This window comes from Symphalangus syndactylus, chromosome 6, assembly GCF_028878055.3.
Source record: "Symphalangus syndactylus isolate Jambi chromosome 6, NHGRI_mSymSyn1-v2.1_pri, whole genome shotgun sequence".
NCBI classification, from domain to species: domain Eukaryota; kingdom Metazoa; phylum Chordata; class Mammalia; order Primates; family Hylobatidae; genus Symphalangus; species Symphalangus syndactylus.
In genome coordinates this window covers 136,987,983-137,005,577 of record NC_072428.2, presented here as the reverse complement: position 1 = coordinate 137,005,577, position 17,595 = coordinate 136,987,983, and the positions used below count along the sequence as shown (strand labels likewise).

Here is a 17,595-nt window from a genome sequence, read left to right as displayed (position 1 = left end):
TCCTCCCACCTCAGTCTCCCAAGTAGCTGGGACCACAGGTGTGCACCACCATACCTGGCTAATATTTTATATTTTTGGTAGAGACAGGGTTTCAGCATGTGGCCCAGGCTGATCTCGAACTCCTGAGCTCAAGTGATCCATCTGCCTTGGCCTCCCAAAATGCTGGGATTACAGGTGTGAGCCAGCACAACTCTTTATTTTGCGTGTCGATTATTTTTCTTTTCCAAATTTTATTTTAGCATCAGGGGGTACATGTGCAGGTTTTTACAAAGGTATATAGTGTGATACTAAGGTGTGGGGTGTGACTGGTAATGAGCAGAGTATCCGATAGGCAGTTTTTCAGCCCTTGCCCCAATCCCTCTCTCTCTGGTGTAGCAGTCCCCAGTGTCTATTGTTCCAATATTTATGTCCCCAATGTTTAGTTCCCACTTATAAATGGGAACATGTAATATTTGGTTTTCTGTTTCTAGGTTAGTTCACTTAGCATAATGGCCTCCAGCTGCATCCATGTTGCTTCAAAGGACATAATTCTGTTCTTTTTTATGGCTACCTAGTATTCCATGGTGTTTGTGACCATATTTTCTGTATCCAGTCTACCGCTGATGGGCACCTGAGTTGATTCTCTGTTGTTCCTGCATTGGTTAATGAGCCTACTCTTCACTCAGTACCTCTGGCAGGAACTTGGGAGCCTCTCTATCTCTATGCCCCCAACTCATGCCTTACTACTTTATGTTCATCGACTTCAGACATTCCTCAGCTGCAGCACTCTCTCTCCATCTCCACCATCACTGTTTCAGACCTACATGAACTCCTGCAGCGGCTTAATCATACTCTCCGTGTTCATTCTTTCTCCCCAGCCCAATCATACTCTCCGTGTTCATTCTTTCTCCCCAGCCCATTCTCCACAGCTTCACTATCACTGACATTCTAAAAGCAGTCCTCCTTATATGCCAGCCCTAAAGCTTTGCTTTTCAAAGTGATTTCCACCTGAGCATTTGTGAGAATGGAAATGTTTAGGCTCCACTCATTCTTATTGAGTTCGAAATTTTGAGAATGGGGCCCAGTAATCTTCATTTTAACAAGTCTGCCAGGTGATAACAATATGCACTACAGTTTAAGACCTATTGGTCAGCCCGAAAAGATCAAGTGCCTTCTTCACCTGAACCAAACCTGCATTTCTATCCTCAGCACTGCTGTTCCCTCCACTTCCCTCTGCTTCTGCCACGTCAGAAGGCCCACTGTGCTCACATCCTCCAGGTTCTTGGTTCTCTCCACAGCTCTATGCGGACAGTTTTTGGTGGTGAAACATCTTTTCTACCTTCTGTTTGCCTAAGTTTATGTGTCAATATTTCTGTGAAAATTTTCACTCTCCAGTGTGTACTTTTTACATAGCTCTCTCGGCACTTTCTACTCCAATGCGAACAGGGGTCAGCACTGTGCTCTTCCCTGTATAAAGGGTTCAAATGGAGAAAGACAGTATAATGGTTAAAGGAAGGGGCTACAGTTCAGACCTGAACTCTAGCTATGTCTCTCAAGAACTGTGTTTCTTGGCTTCTCTAAACCTCAGCTTCCTCACCTTTAAGATGAGGGCAATAATAAATGCCTCAAAAGTTTGCTTCAAAGTGAATGAGATAATTTATATGAGGCCCAGAACAGAAAAGATCTTCTATGCCTTCAAAAATATTTTATTATGTAATACTTGATACAAAAGAACCTATATATTATTAATAATTAGATTATATGGGCCGGGCGCGGTGGCTCACGCTTGTAATCCTAGCACTTTGGGAGGCCGAGGCGGGCGGATCAGGAGGTCAGGAGATCGAGACCACGGTGAAACCCCGTCTCTACTAAAAATACAAAAAATTAGCCGGGCATGGTGGCGGGCGCCTGTAGTCCCAGCTACTTGGAGAGGCTGAGGCAGGAGAATGGCTTGAACCCGGGAGGTGGAGCTTGCAGTGAGCCGCGATGGTGCCACTGCACTCCAGCCTGGGCGACAGAGCGAGACTCAGTCTCCAAAAAAATAAAAAATAAAAAAATATTAGATTATATGGCATACCAATTAAACAAATCCTCTTGAGTCTATGACTCAACAAAAGAATTTAGTATAAGCATTAAGATTGGTACTCCCAGTGTCTCCTTCCCTTCCCATCTTCACTTTCACCCAGAATAACTATTCTGAAATGTAATATTTTCCTTCTCTTCCCTTTCAAAATGTAGTTTTAACATATGCACGTATTAGTCTGTTCTCATACTGCTAATAAAGGCATACCAGAGACTGGGTAATTTATAAAGGAAAGAGGTTTGATGGACTCACAGTTCCACATGGCTAGTGAGTTCACAGTCATGGTGGAAGGCAGAAAAGAAGTAAAGTCATGGCAGCAGACAAAAAAAAAAAAAAAAAAAGTTTGTGCAGGGAAACTCCCCTTTATAAAGCCATCAGATCTCATGAGATTTATTCACTGTCACGAGAACAGCACACGAAAAACGTGTCTCCATGATTCAATTACCTCCCACCGGGTCCCTCCCTCGACACATGGGAATTACGGGAGCCACAATTCAAGATGACACATGGGAATTACGGGAGCCACAATTCAAGATGACACATGGGAATTACGGGAGCCACAATTCAAGATGAGATTTGGGTGGGGACACACCCAAACCACATCACTGCATATTGTTTTGTTTTATACTCATTTGAGATTTACAAAAATAATGTCCTAGTGTTCCTAAGTATTCTGAATTTTGGTTTTTTAAAATTGCTGCTCAACATTATATTTCTAAGATTCATCTCTATTTCTGTGTGTACTTGTGGTTAATTCAATCTTAACACTGGGTCATATTCTATAATTTGATTATTCCATAATTTATTTAGCATTCTACTGTCGATAGTATAATGATATAAACAGTTTGGTTGTTTCCAGGTTTTATTATTATGGAGAATGTTAATATGAACATATTCATACAAATTTTCTGTGCCTCCATCCAAGAATTTCTCTAGTATATATACCTAACAGAAGTGGAGTTGCTGATTTGTAGATTACATGCATGTTCAACTTTATTTGATAATGCTAAATAATTATCTAAAGATGTCATGACTATTAATGAATATATTGATTATACCAATCGGTCTTATGAAATAATTTGCTTTTGGTATTTTTATTAACATTTATTTAACATTCTTATTTATATTACTTCTATTTTCCTAGAATTTTGTTGCTCTCTTTTTTACTTTTTAAGATTAATATTTTTATAATTAATTGTTAGCCTTCCTTTTGTAATGCAAGTGTTTTAGCTGATAACATTCCCCACATAAACCATTTTAGATGTCCTTCTGGTTTACAGGGTATTTCTGCCCAATACTTTGGCCCATTTAAGTGGCTTTTTCCTCCCCTATGTGTTAGATATTATTGTTATTTTATATAGACAGTATTTACGTGGGTGGCATTACCAACGTTTTCCCAATAGTACCAATGTTTTAGCTTTGATTTGCAGTAGATATGGATCACTTGGTTCCAAGCATTTTACATTTCCATTGTTAATTGTTTTGAGCATTTAGAAGTGTTGAATTTTCCAAACATGTTCTTTAAAATTTCGGGTTTGTTTTGGACATTTAAGTACATTGTGATCCCTTTTCTTTCGTCCCATCCCCTTCTTTCTTCTCCTTCCCACTTCTCTCTTTTTCCCTTTTCCTTCCCTCATTTCCTCCCCAATTAATGTGCTGACACACAATTACTGTTTAGTGTACTTATTGCTATCTTAATTTGAATTTCTACAAGCTAGGAGATGATTGGAATTCTGCACCTGATGCTACTAGTCCCCGTCCCTGGGGTGGGCTGTGTTTTCAGTCTGGTTCAGTCATTTTGTTCTTTACCTGGCCTCTGTCTTAAAGAATCCTTTGCCATAGGTTATACAAGAGTCTGTAAGAGTCTGTAAGTATATAAGAGTTCTATATACTCTCTTAATGCGTCAGATGAAACTTCATCTCAATTTTGAGAATTTTTCTGTCAGCCTCAGATAAAATAATTCTGATTTAAAGCAAGAGAAAATAGAAATCCAACGACTTGAATGGTAAAGAGCTCAGGCATTGGAAAACCCACAAGCTGGGCAGGCTTAGGAGCGATCCAGTCCCTCCAGAGAAACACTTCTCCCCAACCCCTATTTCAGTTTCAAAGTAAAGTATTTCCTATGTGTCTCTGAACAGCCCACATTTGTATTTCAGGTGAAGAATGTGGAAGCTATGAAGGCAAAGCTTCCCGAGGCCATTTTACAGGAACTCAGGCTTATCAATACTCATTTGGGAAGTATAGTCACTCTTCTTTCTAATAATTATTTAATGGGTAATTAAATATCCTATTTTCATTTATTGCAATAGATGACATCCCTGTGATGTTTTCAAAGACCTACGAATTCTTCTTAATGTACAGTAAATACAATGCATCACTGATCACTACTGCCAGATTGTTTACTTTGTGTTTAGCTTGATAAAGAAATAAAAATTATGGTAGGCACCACTTCACTGGGCAAGTACCATGTTTCAGCCACAACAGGAGGTGGCAACAAGTTTAGCAGGCAGAGGTAGCATTCCCCTCCTGCAGCTCAGGTAGTGATCTCCATTCTGAGATCATGGAGACCATCCCCAGAGTCAGTCTGTGACAGAGAAGGGTCACAGAACTCAGCTGTGACCAATCCCAAGCCCCTGATATTGATGCCTTTGCACCAAGCTTCAGACTAAGAAAACTAGGGAATGGGGGATTAGTGCTTTCGCACTATTTTTTTACATTTTAATTTTTTACTCAACTTGTATGAAAAAAACAAACAAACACTTATTTAACAAAGTGGCTGAATATGCCAATGAATGGCTCCAGCATGCTGAAAAGGCAACTAATGAAGTCCAGATTGGCCATCTGTGTCATGGAGTGGTTGGATGAGTTGGTGTAAAGGACTCCTCCAAGTCTGAGATTGGCTGTATAATTTAACTTTCTAATTATAAATCTTAATTAGGCTTTAGTAGACTGTGAGCTGCTTAAAGAGAGCACTGATTTATTATTAATCTCTTTATTTAGCTGCTAGCCAGTGACTATTTCTGTCCGGTTTTCAAAACAGTATTGATGACTTAAAAATCAGAGTATTAGATACAATTTTGACATAAAATAAAAGTAGATTTTAAAGATTTTTTTCTATTTTAATTTAGATTAGAAGTAGCTTAATGTTTCCTTTTTTTTTAACCATTGGCAGTCATCCACTTAGAGTTTGAACCTTATTCAAGCTTGTTCTAAGCTGCTAGCCAGTTAGAGTAACCATGACTAGATGACACGCTAACATAAACTCTTACAACATTCAAGAAATTCCAGTGATGAAATTAGATTAAAATGAATCATTTATGACTTTCAAAATTTCTTTATCTCTTATCACATTTATTTTAATAATATCCTTGGGAGGTAAGTTCAATAGTCATGGTTACTGACTGAATAATATAAATATTTCTAACAAGTATGAAGATGATTAAATTATTTTCATCTTTGTGTACTGAATACATGCTGTCTTCACAAGCATTAAAACTATTCACATTACATGATACAGAAAATGGAGTATGAAGCTCCAGTAAAAATGGATTATTAAATTGTAAGGCAGAGAAATAATAAAAAAAATAAAGTTTAGGAAGAGAATGAACAAAAATACCATTTAAGAAAGCAAGGTTCAAGATTAGCAAACTTCCTAATTCTGTGCTATAGCCACATAAAAGAGTTTTTTAAAAAAAGATACTTAGGTTTCAATCTAAGGCAATGAGTAGAGTTTAGTAAAGAATAAACAGTAAAAATGGAAATTTAAATATTTGGAAAGGACTGCAAATCAAATACCAAGGTTCAAAAATGAAACTAATGTGCTTAGAGTTAATAAAGTTACAAATATTATTTTTCTCTTCAAAGTAATGTGCTGCATGACTATATCTTATTTTTAGGTAATGTAATTACTCCAGCATCTATAATGAAATTAAAACAGTAATTTTAAAAATAACAAATTAACACAAATACCCCAAAAAACATTTACCAAGAAAAAAGAGGAGGTTAATATTGGTTGTTTTCTTATTATTAATTAATGGGCTGTACTACCACAGCTGTGAAAAGCTGGTTAATTAGAGCTAACGGCCTTTGCTTAGACAAAGAACTTTCCTTTTGTTGTTATTTCTCTTGTTTAATGTGGAAGTTACTTTTTTTTTTTTTTTTTTTTTTTGAGATGGAGTCTCACTCTTTCGCCCAGGCTGGAGTCCAGTGGCATGATCTCAGGTCACTGCAACCTCTACCTCCTGGATTCAAGCAATTCTCCTGCCTCAGCCTCCTGAATAGCTAGGATTAGAGGCACACGCCACCATGCCCAGCTAATTTCTGTATTTTTAGTATGGACGGGGTTTCCCCATGTTGGTCAGGCTGGTCTTGAACTGCTGACCTAGTGATCCGCCCGCCTTAGCCTCCCAAAGTGCTGGAATTACAGGCGTGAACCACTGCGGCCAGCCCGAAGTTACTCTTGACCATATACGGCTTCAATAATTTAAAAAAAGAGCTACATTTGACATGTAACTTTAAATTCTTCTATAAAGAACATCCTTCAAATATTTTATAATATTTTTGAAAGGACTGAATATGAAAAAGCCTTCTAGAAATTCTGACAACTCAGATAGTGAAAAGAGCATTTTGATGAAGTTTTTAATTAAGTAAAATGTCTTCCATCAAACTTCTTGTACTTCACCTGCTTAAAAACAAAATAGTTCACCTTTCTGTTGGAATATTTCTCAGTGTTGTTAAACTCTCTTCTTTAGTAAATATCAGTGATAGGTTATGAAAGTTTACAAATATTAAAGGTAATATTTAGTTTAGTTTTTAAAAATATATAAACATTTACATTATCTAAACTTTTAAACCTTACCAAAGATTTTAAGTAATTTTGCTTTAAAAAGTTTTAGACATGAGAAAATGTTTTCTAGTAAAATAATATAGCTATGTGAATTCTAATCTTTAAAATATGCACTGAGATCCACCTTCCTCAAGAAAGGTGTTAGGTTTAATTCTCTCCTGTTCAGTCTGTTCACTCTGCCTCTGTGCCCTTTGGAGATGTTTTTTCCCGGATCTCCGGCTTCTGGTCTCTCTGGGCCACCTGTTGTCCCCCTAGCTCAAACTATTTTACTTTGCTTCCAGGTTAATCTTCCTGAAGTTGGCTTTATCATGAAGCTTCTTGGATTATAGTGACTTATTTCAAATTGTGCGCTCAGTGTCCCATGCATATACTATTCTCACCTGTGAAATATTCCTTGCCCTTTCCTTTTCAAAATATTTTGAAAATAGTTACTGATAGTATTTTAAGCTATATTTTAAATTTTGTGTTCTAGGTGTTTGTCATAGAAATACAATAGGCTACTATATATTAATTTTATATTAACCATTTTGCTGATCCATTGCTATTTTTATAATGTTATCTCTGTATTCTTTAGGAGCTTCCTATGTAAATAATTTTATGATCAGCAAATAATGACAGTTCATTTTCTTTTTTCCCATTTTTATTCCACTAATTTGATTGTCATTTCAATCAGTACAGCATACAAGTATGCTGGATTGGATCTCTAATTAAAAATTGAATGAAAGTTACATCAGTAGGCATTCTTGTCACATATTTAATATTAAATGAATTATTAATATATACAGTAGCATTTACTATAAAATTTTTAATGGCTGCTCTTATTAATGTAAAGCTCTATTTCTAGTTTACTAAATTTTTATCTGGTACAGGTGCTAAATTTTATCAACTATATTTCTATATCTACTTAAGTGATGGCTTGTTTCTTCTATTTTAAGCTTGTTTCTTCTATTTTAAGTTGGCAATTCTATTTTAAATTGGAAATGGGGCAGCAGAGGGACTGTAGTGTGAACTCATGATTTTCTGGTATCCAATAACAAAATGTACTAAATTGGAGTTGCGATATACTCCGAAGTATATGTAAATAGGAAGAGTAATTTCCAAAATTATAAAATGTGCATATTGTCATGTGCTTTTTTGATTAGTCACTCCAAAAAGGGTCAGATCACTGGATAATAAAACTCTCTAGGGCTTTGTGTTTATAAAAAGAGAATCAGAAAGTCTCAAACTGTATATTGGGGAAAAATTAAGGAATAAGATGATTTCTTCCAAGAAATGAACATGGGTGATGGGAGCTGGAGTCTTGTGAGATTGTGTGCACCTTCCTGGTCCCTTAGTCCATGGCACCTGCCTCCCTATTTCAGGACTACTCCAGGCCTGTTCCTGGGTATTCTTGAATAGGCCACCCTTTGCAACATGACTCATCAAGTTTGGCTTCTCAGGTCCTGATACCCTGCCTTCAAAAAACCGCATCCTCTATCCCTGGCACCTGTTCCTATGGATTCAATTCACTTTGGTCACGACCTGGAGCAGCGGCACATCTTGCATCTTCATTTCAAACATTTCATTCCCAAAAATGCCTCTCATCCTCCAGATCACTTACTCTAGCACACATGTCACTATCGTTGCAACCCTTTAAAGTTTTTGCTTTGAATCTATCCTCCTTCCCAAAACCACTGGAGTTTTCCTGTATTTATCTCCCTCCTTGTCTGGCTTAGACTCCATTGTTTACTGAGTCACCAACTACTTTATATGGGCTCTCGTCTCCTGTGCTCACTCTTCCATCCTTCATATTTTGTAAATAAAACTGATTTTGATAAGACCAATTACCTACCATTTTGGTGAATTTTATCTGTAAAAGGTAACAAAATGGGTCAACTTGTTTCACTTTAAGTTTATAATAATATTACTCTCACTCACATGCCAAGCCTGGGGTACAGGTCAACCACTGGTTCCTAGAATCTGGTAGATAATCTTATTTCAGAATCTTTGTGTTTAGCCTTCTTTTTGCCTGGAGTTTTCTTCCTCCAATATTTGCAAGACTGGGAGCTTCTAATTCTGTAGGCTTGTTTCATTATAATATTATCTCCTCAGAGAGGGCTTCCCTAACCACTTTCGATAATCTTGAACATGACATCCTCTTTACTTTTCTTTATTGCATATACAACAATATCCAACTAAGCTTCTAGTTTTAATATTTTGTTTCTTAAAACTGAAGAACCCTTTGGTATTATTCCAACTTTGATATGTGATTGTTCACTATATAATTGTTGAAAGAATTAATGAATTTATTGGAATTATAGGCATAGAAATCTAGAAGAATCTTAGGAGGGCACTTAATAGAGTATTCTTAGTTAATAAGTAAGGATATGGAGTCTCAGAAAGGTCAGATGACAGTCACAAGGCCACGGCACTGCAGTTGGGATGAGTGCTCAGCTGGCCCCTGAACTCCAGCACCCTGATCAGTCTTCTGATGAAAATGAAAGACCCCTGCCTTATCTGGAGTCCTTAATCCTAACAGAGTCATCTTCCAGCAATGAATTTGCCAAAGCAGATGGAATATGCTAACAAACAGTGATAAAAAATTTAAAAATGATAACTACTGCCTTAATCATGGAGTTTTTCTTTTTTTTTCAAATTAAAGGTCAAACATAACCTACATCAATAAATTAAAAATTCCTCTACTTTGTCATAAAACAGAGCAGCTCTCTTAGCTTAAAAATGGTCAAAGACACTTTATTCTTGCATTATTTTCTCCTCCATGTTTCAGAGACCCAGACTCTGCACTAATGAGAAAATCAGGGTAGCCATTTCTAGGGCATAGCCAGTATTTGGGTAAGAGGGGCAGAGAGATGTTGTATCATTTCTTTCTATCTTTTAAGTATCCATTCACACACTTAAACTCCAGAATGTTATTTTGGATGCATTAGTTTACTGTTACTGATATCAAAAACTACCACAAAATTAGTGGCTTAAAACAACACACATTCATTATCTTGCGCATTTTTAGGTCAGAGGTCCAGCAGAGTCAGACTGGACTAAAACCCAGTGTTGGCAAGACTACGTTCCTTTTTTGGAGGCTTTAGGGAAGAAACTGTTTCCTTGCCTTTTCCACCTTCTAAATGGGGTCCACGTTCCTTACCTCTTGGCCACATTTTTCTGTTTTCAAACCAGCAATAACAGACTGAGTCCTTCTCACACTTCAGATTTCTTCTGCCTCCTTCCTTTGACCTATCATTTTCTGACCACAGATAAGAAAAGGTCTCCGTTTTGAAGGACTCACGTGATGACACTCAGCCCACCTGGATAAACCCAATAATCTCTCCATCTCAAGGTCTGTAATCTTAAGCATGTCTGCAAAGTCCCTTTTGCTATGTAAGGCAACACATTCACAGGTTCTTGGAGTGGAGTTAGGACATGGATATCTTGGTGGTGTTGGGCGGGGGGGTGCATTATTCTGCCTCCCACAGATAGAGTTGAGGGGTGAGCTAGAAATTAGTGGATTCTTTACATGTAAGTATTATAGTCAGGTGGGTGATCAGGATCATATAGTGTAGACATAGGGTATTTTCAATTTTTATAAGTATGGTGGACGTGAGCAGAAGCAAAAATCCCACCTCAGTTACCCATTTAGGGTTGTGCCACAGAATTGCTTTTGGATATTAGAAATTGAAGTAAGAGTTATGTGAATTAACCTACCCATGTGCTGAAACTGGATCTCCCTCAACCTTGAATGGGCTTCACATGCTGCAAGCAGAAAGCAATGCATCCTACCAACAAACACCAAGTCTACGCAGTTTCCCCTATATTTTGGTTTGAAGAGAAAAATATGAGGTTGCCTACATATTTTTTAATGAAGAGAAAGGAATATTATCTTAAAGTGTTAGAAGAAGAGCATATATCCAGAAATCATTGACTACAGAAGCTAGAAGTACGTATTAGTCTGTTCTCATGCTGCTATGAAGCAACACCTGAGAACGGGTAATTTATGAAGAAAAGAGGTTTAATGGACTCACAGTTCTGCATGGCTGGGGAGGCCTCAGAAAACTTAGAATCACGGTGGAAGGCACCTCTTCACAGGGCAGCAAGAGAGAGAAATGAGTGCCAAAGAAGGGAAGCCCCTTACAAAACCATCAGATCTCGTGAGAACTTACTATCAGGAGAACAGCATGGGGAAAACTCCTCGCATCATTTAATTATTTCCACCTGGTTCCGCCCTTAACATGTGGAGATTATTACAATTCAAGGTGAGATTTGGGTGGAGACACAGCGCCAAACCATATCAAAGTAATTGTTAAGTTGTTTCTCTCAGCAGGATTAAAGAAGATATGGTCTTTATAAAGGAGTAAAATGACACAGGAAGAGATAGATTGTAGCGAAAAGATGACAGAATATGATTCTAAGACAAGTATATTACACGTGTGTATGTAAGTATATTATATGCATGTATATAAGATATAATCTATCTTGTTTATTTCACAAAACTAGTAAAAGGCAGACTGGGAAAGAGGAAAAAGGCATATAATATGCAGCACATATTACACATTTTCTATTTTGAAGAATTTAAATATTTTGACTTAAGAAGAAAAAGTCATTGAACATCCATCCGCACAATATCTAAATTATCATAAATTCTTGGTAAATGTCTGTTTAAAGGTTGATTAAATTAATTGCAATGGCCGACGACAGAATAAGAGGGAAACTGTTTGAAATGTATATTTAAACTATAATACTAACTTAATCCATAGCACTGAAGGAAACACATTTAATTATCTCTCTATTTTAAAAAATGCTTATTTTCCAACTGATGAGGTAAATGGATCTTCAATTCCTATTCAATTATGTCTTGATCTCAGTTAGGCTTTCTGACCTTAGAGCCAAGTAACTTCCAAAAGGTCCTCATTAAACCGAATCATTACCCTGCAGGTGAGAGTCTCCTTTCAGGTCTAGCCATCTGTATGAGTACAGAACTTCTACTAAATACTCAGACCAGGCATACAAAAAGCTTTAAGGATCTCATCTAAAGGAGGGACATACAAAATGTCCTTCTTTACTCCAGGTAACTGCCAGTATCTGATATTAGGATATGTGTGACCAATCATTGGTCCAGGTGTTCATCATGTCATCCTGATTACTTGGTGAAACGAGGGGGAACGTTTGATTAAGGTTTGCAAATTGATGCTGATTATAGAGCAGTTAGAGAGCTTGTTTTATTGTTCCTAACTGCTAGAGACATTTTATGCAGCTGGATCTGCTGAGAACCATGATGAACACAGATACCAGGGAAGGCTAACCGTTCCATCAACCTTCTACTCCCACACAAGGAAGCTCAAGGAAGTCATGAGGAGGTAAGAGGTATTGTGGCTGCATCCTCCCTCATGAACTCATCCCTGCCATGCTGTGGGTGGACCTCAGGGCCATCTTTAAATAGATTTGTGAAGTTATTTCTTTCTCTGTGTCCCTCTTCCTTCTTCAACACTATTTTTTACCTCATGGTGGTCTCATTGGGAGGGAAGGGCAGATTCTGTGTATTGGAAGGGAGACCAAATGATAAATGTATAAAATTTGCCTAACAAGAAATGTACATATAATTTGAAACAAAAATTGAGTAGTAGCATTTAATAGAAGATGAATTGGTCATTATTAAATGAATATTTAAGCTAAAGTTTAAAGATTTCTGATGAAATACTTCAGACCAGAGTAATCTGGAATGGTTTAAACTGCTGAATGGTTTTAACGAAAAATAATTTAAAGGATAAGAGGGATATAGGAGTAAAAAAAAAAAAAAAAGCAGAATGGCCGCATATTTCAATTAGGTGAAATTGATTAGATGAAATCCTTAATCTTGGAAGATTTAATCCTGGGTGATTTAAGACAAATGGATCCTAGATATAATATTTACCTTTTCTGTAAATTGCTAATGAAGTTCAGCTGTTAATCTACCTTTCCCTACATGCCCTCCTTTCAAATGAAGTCTGGGCATATACATGTTTTTATCTGTCTTTTTTCTCTATATAGTGAATTTTACTCCATTAATAATCCCTGAGATGTTTCCTCATTGTGAGGAAGTCAGCGGTGTGGTTGATGTCAATAGTATTTCAATTTGAATTTCAGGGAACTGTGACAGTTTCCATTATTATTGCCTCTTATAGTGTGATCTATGAAAAAATTATGTATTTTACCATGTTCCCAGTGCGACAAAGGAGTACTCTAAAGGTTTACAGTGTATATAGTGTTTACCTATTTTTATTTCCATCATGAATAAAAATACAATATTAATTATCATATTCTCTCTTGATGTATCACAAAAATAACGTCTTTCACATTCTTTTTTTTCTTTGAAGGCATAAGCAGTCTACAGGCTCCTTATTTTGCCAAAATGGCCCAGAGTCTAAATTCTAGAAAGCACTGTAAAGTCAGTACAGTAATATCACTGGGAGCATATGTATAATCTATATGGATTATATTTTACAGAGTTTCTAAGTCACGGTTCCTTTCTCTCTTATTACATATATCCCTTCTTCAATGGGAATATAAGGATTGAGAGACAATATCTGTTGGGTGTTGTCTGGCTCTCAGTTTTGATTTCTCAGTATTTACAATGCAGAAGTATTGAAAATGATAAGCGGGAGTGTCACGATGTGATCTGTGCTTTGAAACTACTACAGGTATGTCAAAATTAGGATGGATTTAAAGAATGGATATCTGGATAAGAAATTGCATTGTTGAGGATAATTCATTCATTTTATTAAAAGATAATCAGAACTTGGATTATAGTGGCCATGGGAAAAGACAATTATGTATGTAAGGGAGTTTGGGAGGGAGTTGACAAGTAATCAGATATTGGGAAGAAAATGAAAGTTTTAAAAAATTCAGTTTTTGAGACAGAAAAACTACAGTATGATGTTGCTATTAATATGAAAAAGGAGGCTATCAGGATGGACTGTGGTTTGCTGGGTTTGTTGTGCTGATGGGACATTTCTGAGGACATGATTCAGAGGGAGGAGTATAGAGGACCCACCTCTGTTTTAGGCATAGTCAGTTCCCTATGCTTGCTATTGATGCCATTGAATTATAGCATGTTTTATATAATTCTATATCATTTTCTGGTTATGAAACTGTACTCAAAACAAATTTTCTCCTTGTATACTCACTCCCCAATTCTATGACAGGGTTTATGGCTGTCAGAACCACCGTTGCTGCAGTTAGCAGCAACATGTGCGGAGTCCCCTTGCTTCCCGGGATGCAATGTCCCACTTGTGATGTCCCCACCCCACCTCGCTTCCTCATTCTTGTCATCTCTGAATGAAATTCGGAAGAAAGTTTATTTAGGGTGGAGAAGTCGCTCTGGCTACTTCAGAACGTCAGCATCCACCAGGTGAATGCCTGTCTAGTTGTACAGTTTATACAGACTGAGCATTTCTGAAGTGGGGGTCGGTAGAAGAAATATACAAAGTGTTTTTCCTTTTACTAACAGGTGTCTATGCCATCTGGGTCTCTTTCTGGGAGCAACATCCTGATGATCCCCATTTGTTTTCATAAATTTAATCTCATCTGCTTTATAGGTAATAATGTTCCCTCCATACAATGGATTCCAAGTCAGTACTAGTTCTGGATCTCATTATAAGTTTCAAATTCTTTCTTAGGTACTTCATAAATACTTTTTGGGAAGCTGGGAGATCCTCAGTCAGGAAATTTAAAAGGGCAATGGCATCTAGAGGAGACAGGAGAGAGGATTTGTTAAAAACAAATAGCAGGACTTGGCTTATGTAAATGGTAGTTCTGAACATTTGTCATCAGATTTAAGAAATCCATTTTCAAATATGTTCTGACAGTTGTTGGGAATAATGCCCATTTCCCTGTTTTAGGACTCAAGTGAGAAAGTGCAAGACTTTAATACCATCAAGACACATTGATTTCTTCAGGTATGGTTCTTTCTTTTTGATAGGATCTATGTAAATGTTGGGTTTCATTGTATATCTTGGTTGCCATAAAGCATAGAGTTGAACATTACATCAAATTATAGCAGTGTGTTAATGCTGACAATCAATATGTGTTCTTTCTTCTTTCTTCTTGGTTTGTCTTTCTATGACAGTTATATTAGGACATTTTGTGATAAATGATAACACTTAAAGAAGCAGGGTTTAAATATACCAAACAATGCAGATATTATCTTGCCTGCCCTTGCAGTCAAGACTAGGAGTAGGAGTGGCTCCTGCAGGGAACTCGTGCATATGAGTCCAATATTAAATTACAAAACGTCCTGAGCTCATCTTTTATTTTAGATCCTTGAGTTTAGCTCCAAGAAATCTTTCTAATTCTGTTTTTCACTCAATTTATCAACTGAAAAATCTTGATGGCTTTTTTTTAAAGGTAGGTAACTATTTTCTCTTTGTGCCTAATTATACATAATTACCTGAACAATGGCATATCTTACAAAGCTTACATTAACATGAATTGAGAAATTATAACCATGAAGTTACAAATGACTCTGAAAAGATATTTGATTCAATTAATTATTAACATCAAAATTAAGAGGTAAGTGAGTATATGGCAACGATTCTACTAACAACAGATTAAATGAGTTTTAGAATCAATATATTAATCAATATTTGAAATGAAAAGAGAATGCATAACTCATTATTCCATAATTATTCAGTCAATCAATTCAATATTGCCCTACAGAGAATTGTACCCTTCCTTTGACATTTTTAAAGTTAAATGTTGCCCATTTGGAATAAATGTGATTTAGGTAACCTTTCATGGAACACAGACATATAGGATGCCATAAATGTCAAGGAAAAAAATAAACCTTTGTTTCTTTACCCAGACATAACAAAAATAAAGCTATTATCGGTATGCATTAAATAGTCATCGATAAATCTGCTTATCTTCAAAATCACCGACTGAGAATATCATCATTAAGAAAGGTAATACAAGTGGAAATTACAATGAACCAGTATTAGTGAAAATCATGTCCAGAGAGGGCAGAAACATCATGTTAATCGTCTCTGTATTCCCGACAGTGTCTAGCATAGTATCTTGAAAATTCCGGGCATATAATAAATGTGTTTTAAATGAATGGCATTTTGAGTTATTTAATTGCAGGTATTCTCGTTTTTTTCATAGAACATATTTCACTGGTAAGTTTCATGATCACAATGTAATACTCAATTTACAGGGAATGGCAAATGAAAAAAAAAATGCCTGACTCAGTTTCCTGATGCTATTATAATCAGAAACTAGTTAGCTAACATGAATTATTCCAAGCTCGAAACTTCTGATTTGGTTTCTTAAATATATAAGGTAATTTACATGACATATACCACATGTATATTTAGAGAAGGCAGAAATGAAGTTATTACAGAGATATTTCACGATCCTTATAACGAAACAGAACCAACCACATGATTTAAGTCCCACTGAAACACTGTACCTATAAACTGAATTTACCAGGTAGGAGTAAGTAAACTGACCTCTGTACCATTTGGTTAACCAACAGATTCTAGTCTATTACAGGTAGCTTCACTTTTTGGTCTTTTGTGTAGTTGACACTGAATGGTGTCACGGCACTGTTTTGATTTTCTTGCAGGCATTTGTTCTCTTCATGTTTCCATAACATTTTCTTTTCAGGGGAGGAGTTTTAAGATGGCCAACGAGAGGCAGCCAGGAAGGGCCGCTACCACCTCTAAACCACTGTAATTTAAACAGATCTTCAGAGAGAAAATACTGAATTGTGGATGAAGAAAAGGCGCAGATGCTGAGGCTGAAGAGAGAGGAGGCTGGAAGCCCTGTGGGAGGTGCCTGAATGCTAAAGCTGATTCCGGGCCTCAAATGGCTCCTGGGGAAGGGGTGAGTGAAGAGCCTGGGGGACAGCCCACACTCATGCAGACTTCTGGGATCCTAGCTGCAGGGAACCCCAAAACCCCAATGGATGTTTGAGCTGGCAGGGGCATCTCCTGGGAGATTTGATAGAGGCAGGGATTCAGCAGAATGGAGCTGGGGACATCTGTGTGTGGAACAGCTCTGACAGAGCCCAGCTATAGGCACCCACCTCTCAGGGCTCTCCGTCTTCCTCTGAGAGGCCCTGGCCCCAGAAAACTCCTGGACTGGGAGAAAGCAGGGCGAGCTTCCCCGTGGCACTGGGGCACATCTGTCCTGCAGCCCCACCTGCCTGTCAGCCCCTCCCAGGGCTCTTGCCTGGCTGCCCCACAGCAGCACATGCACAGTGAAGCCTCTGCTGCCCAGCCTGGGTGCTGTGCTCCACTGGAGTGTGTTCTGGAAGCCTGCGGCCCCTCAGATCCCCAGCACACCCAGAACCCAACCCACTCCAGAGGAGGGAGCCGTGAGCAGGTTCTGGCACTGCAGGGTTGGATCCTATGGCTCAGGAGTGCTGAGCTGGGATCTGTGCTCGGAACCTGAGTGGGAGAGGAGCCCACACTCTCAGAAAACTCAGAAGGGTGAGATGCACAGGTTCACAGGCTGGTGTGGCACCTGGAATGCCTCCTTCCACAGAGCTGGCTCAGTAAGGGCGTGGTCTATCCCCCTGCCCGACACCTTCCCCAGGGAAGCCCACAGCCAGAAACACCTAACAGACAAACAAACAAAGCCACGGCACAGTGCCAGTGATCAGCGGTGGCTTCCGAAGGCCTATTAGTGGAACCGGTGAAGGGGTTACCCCTCTCCCCG

The 17,595-nt window shown here is 37.9% G+C and overlaps 1 protein-coding gene across 2 annotated transcripts in view; it reads right to left on the bottom strand.

Moving 5' to 3' along the window:
* Positions 1-17,595, bottom strand: part of CNTNAP2 (contactin associated protein 2) — a 2,323,962-nt gene that overhangs the window by 1,248,462 nt on the left and 1,057,905 nt on the right. The gene's annotated exons all lie outside the window — the stretch shown is intronic.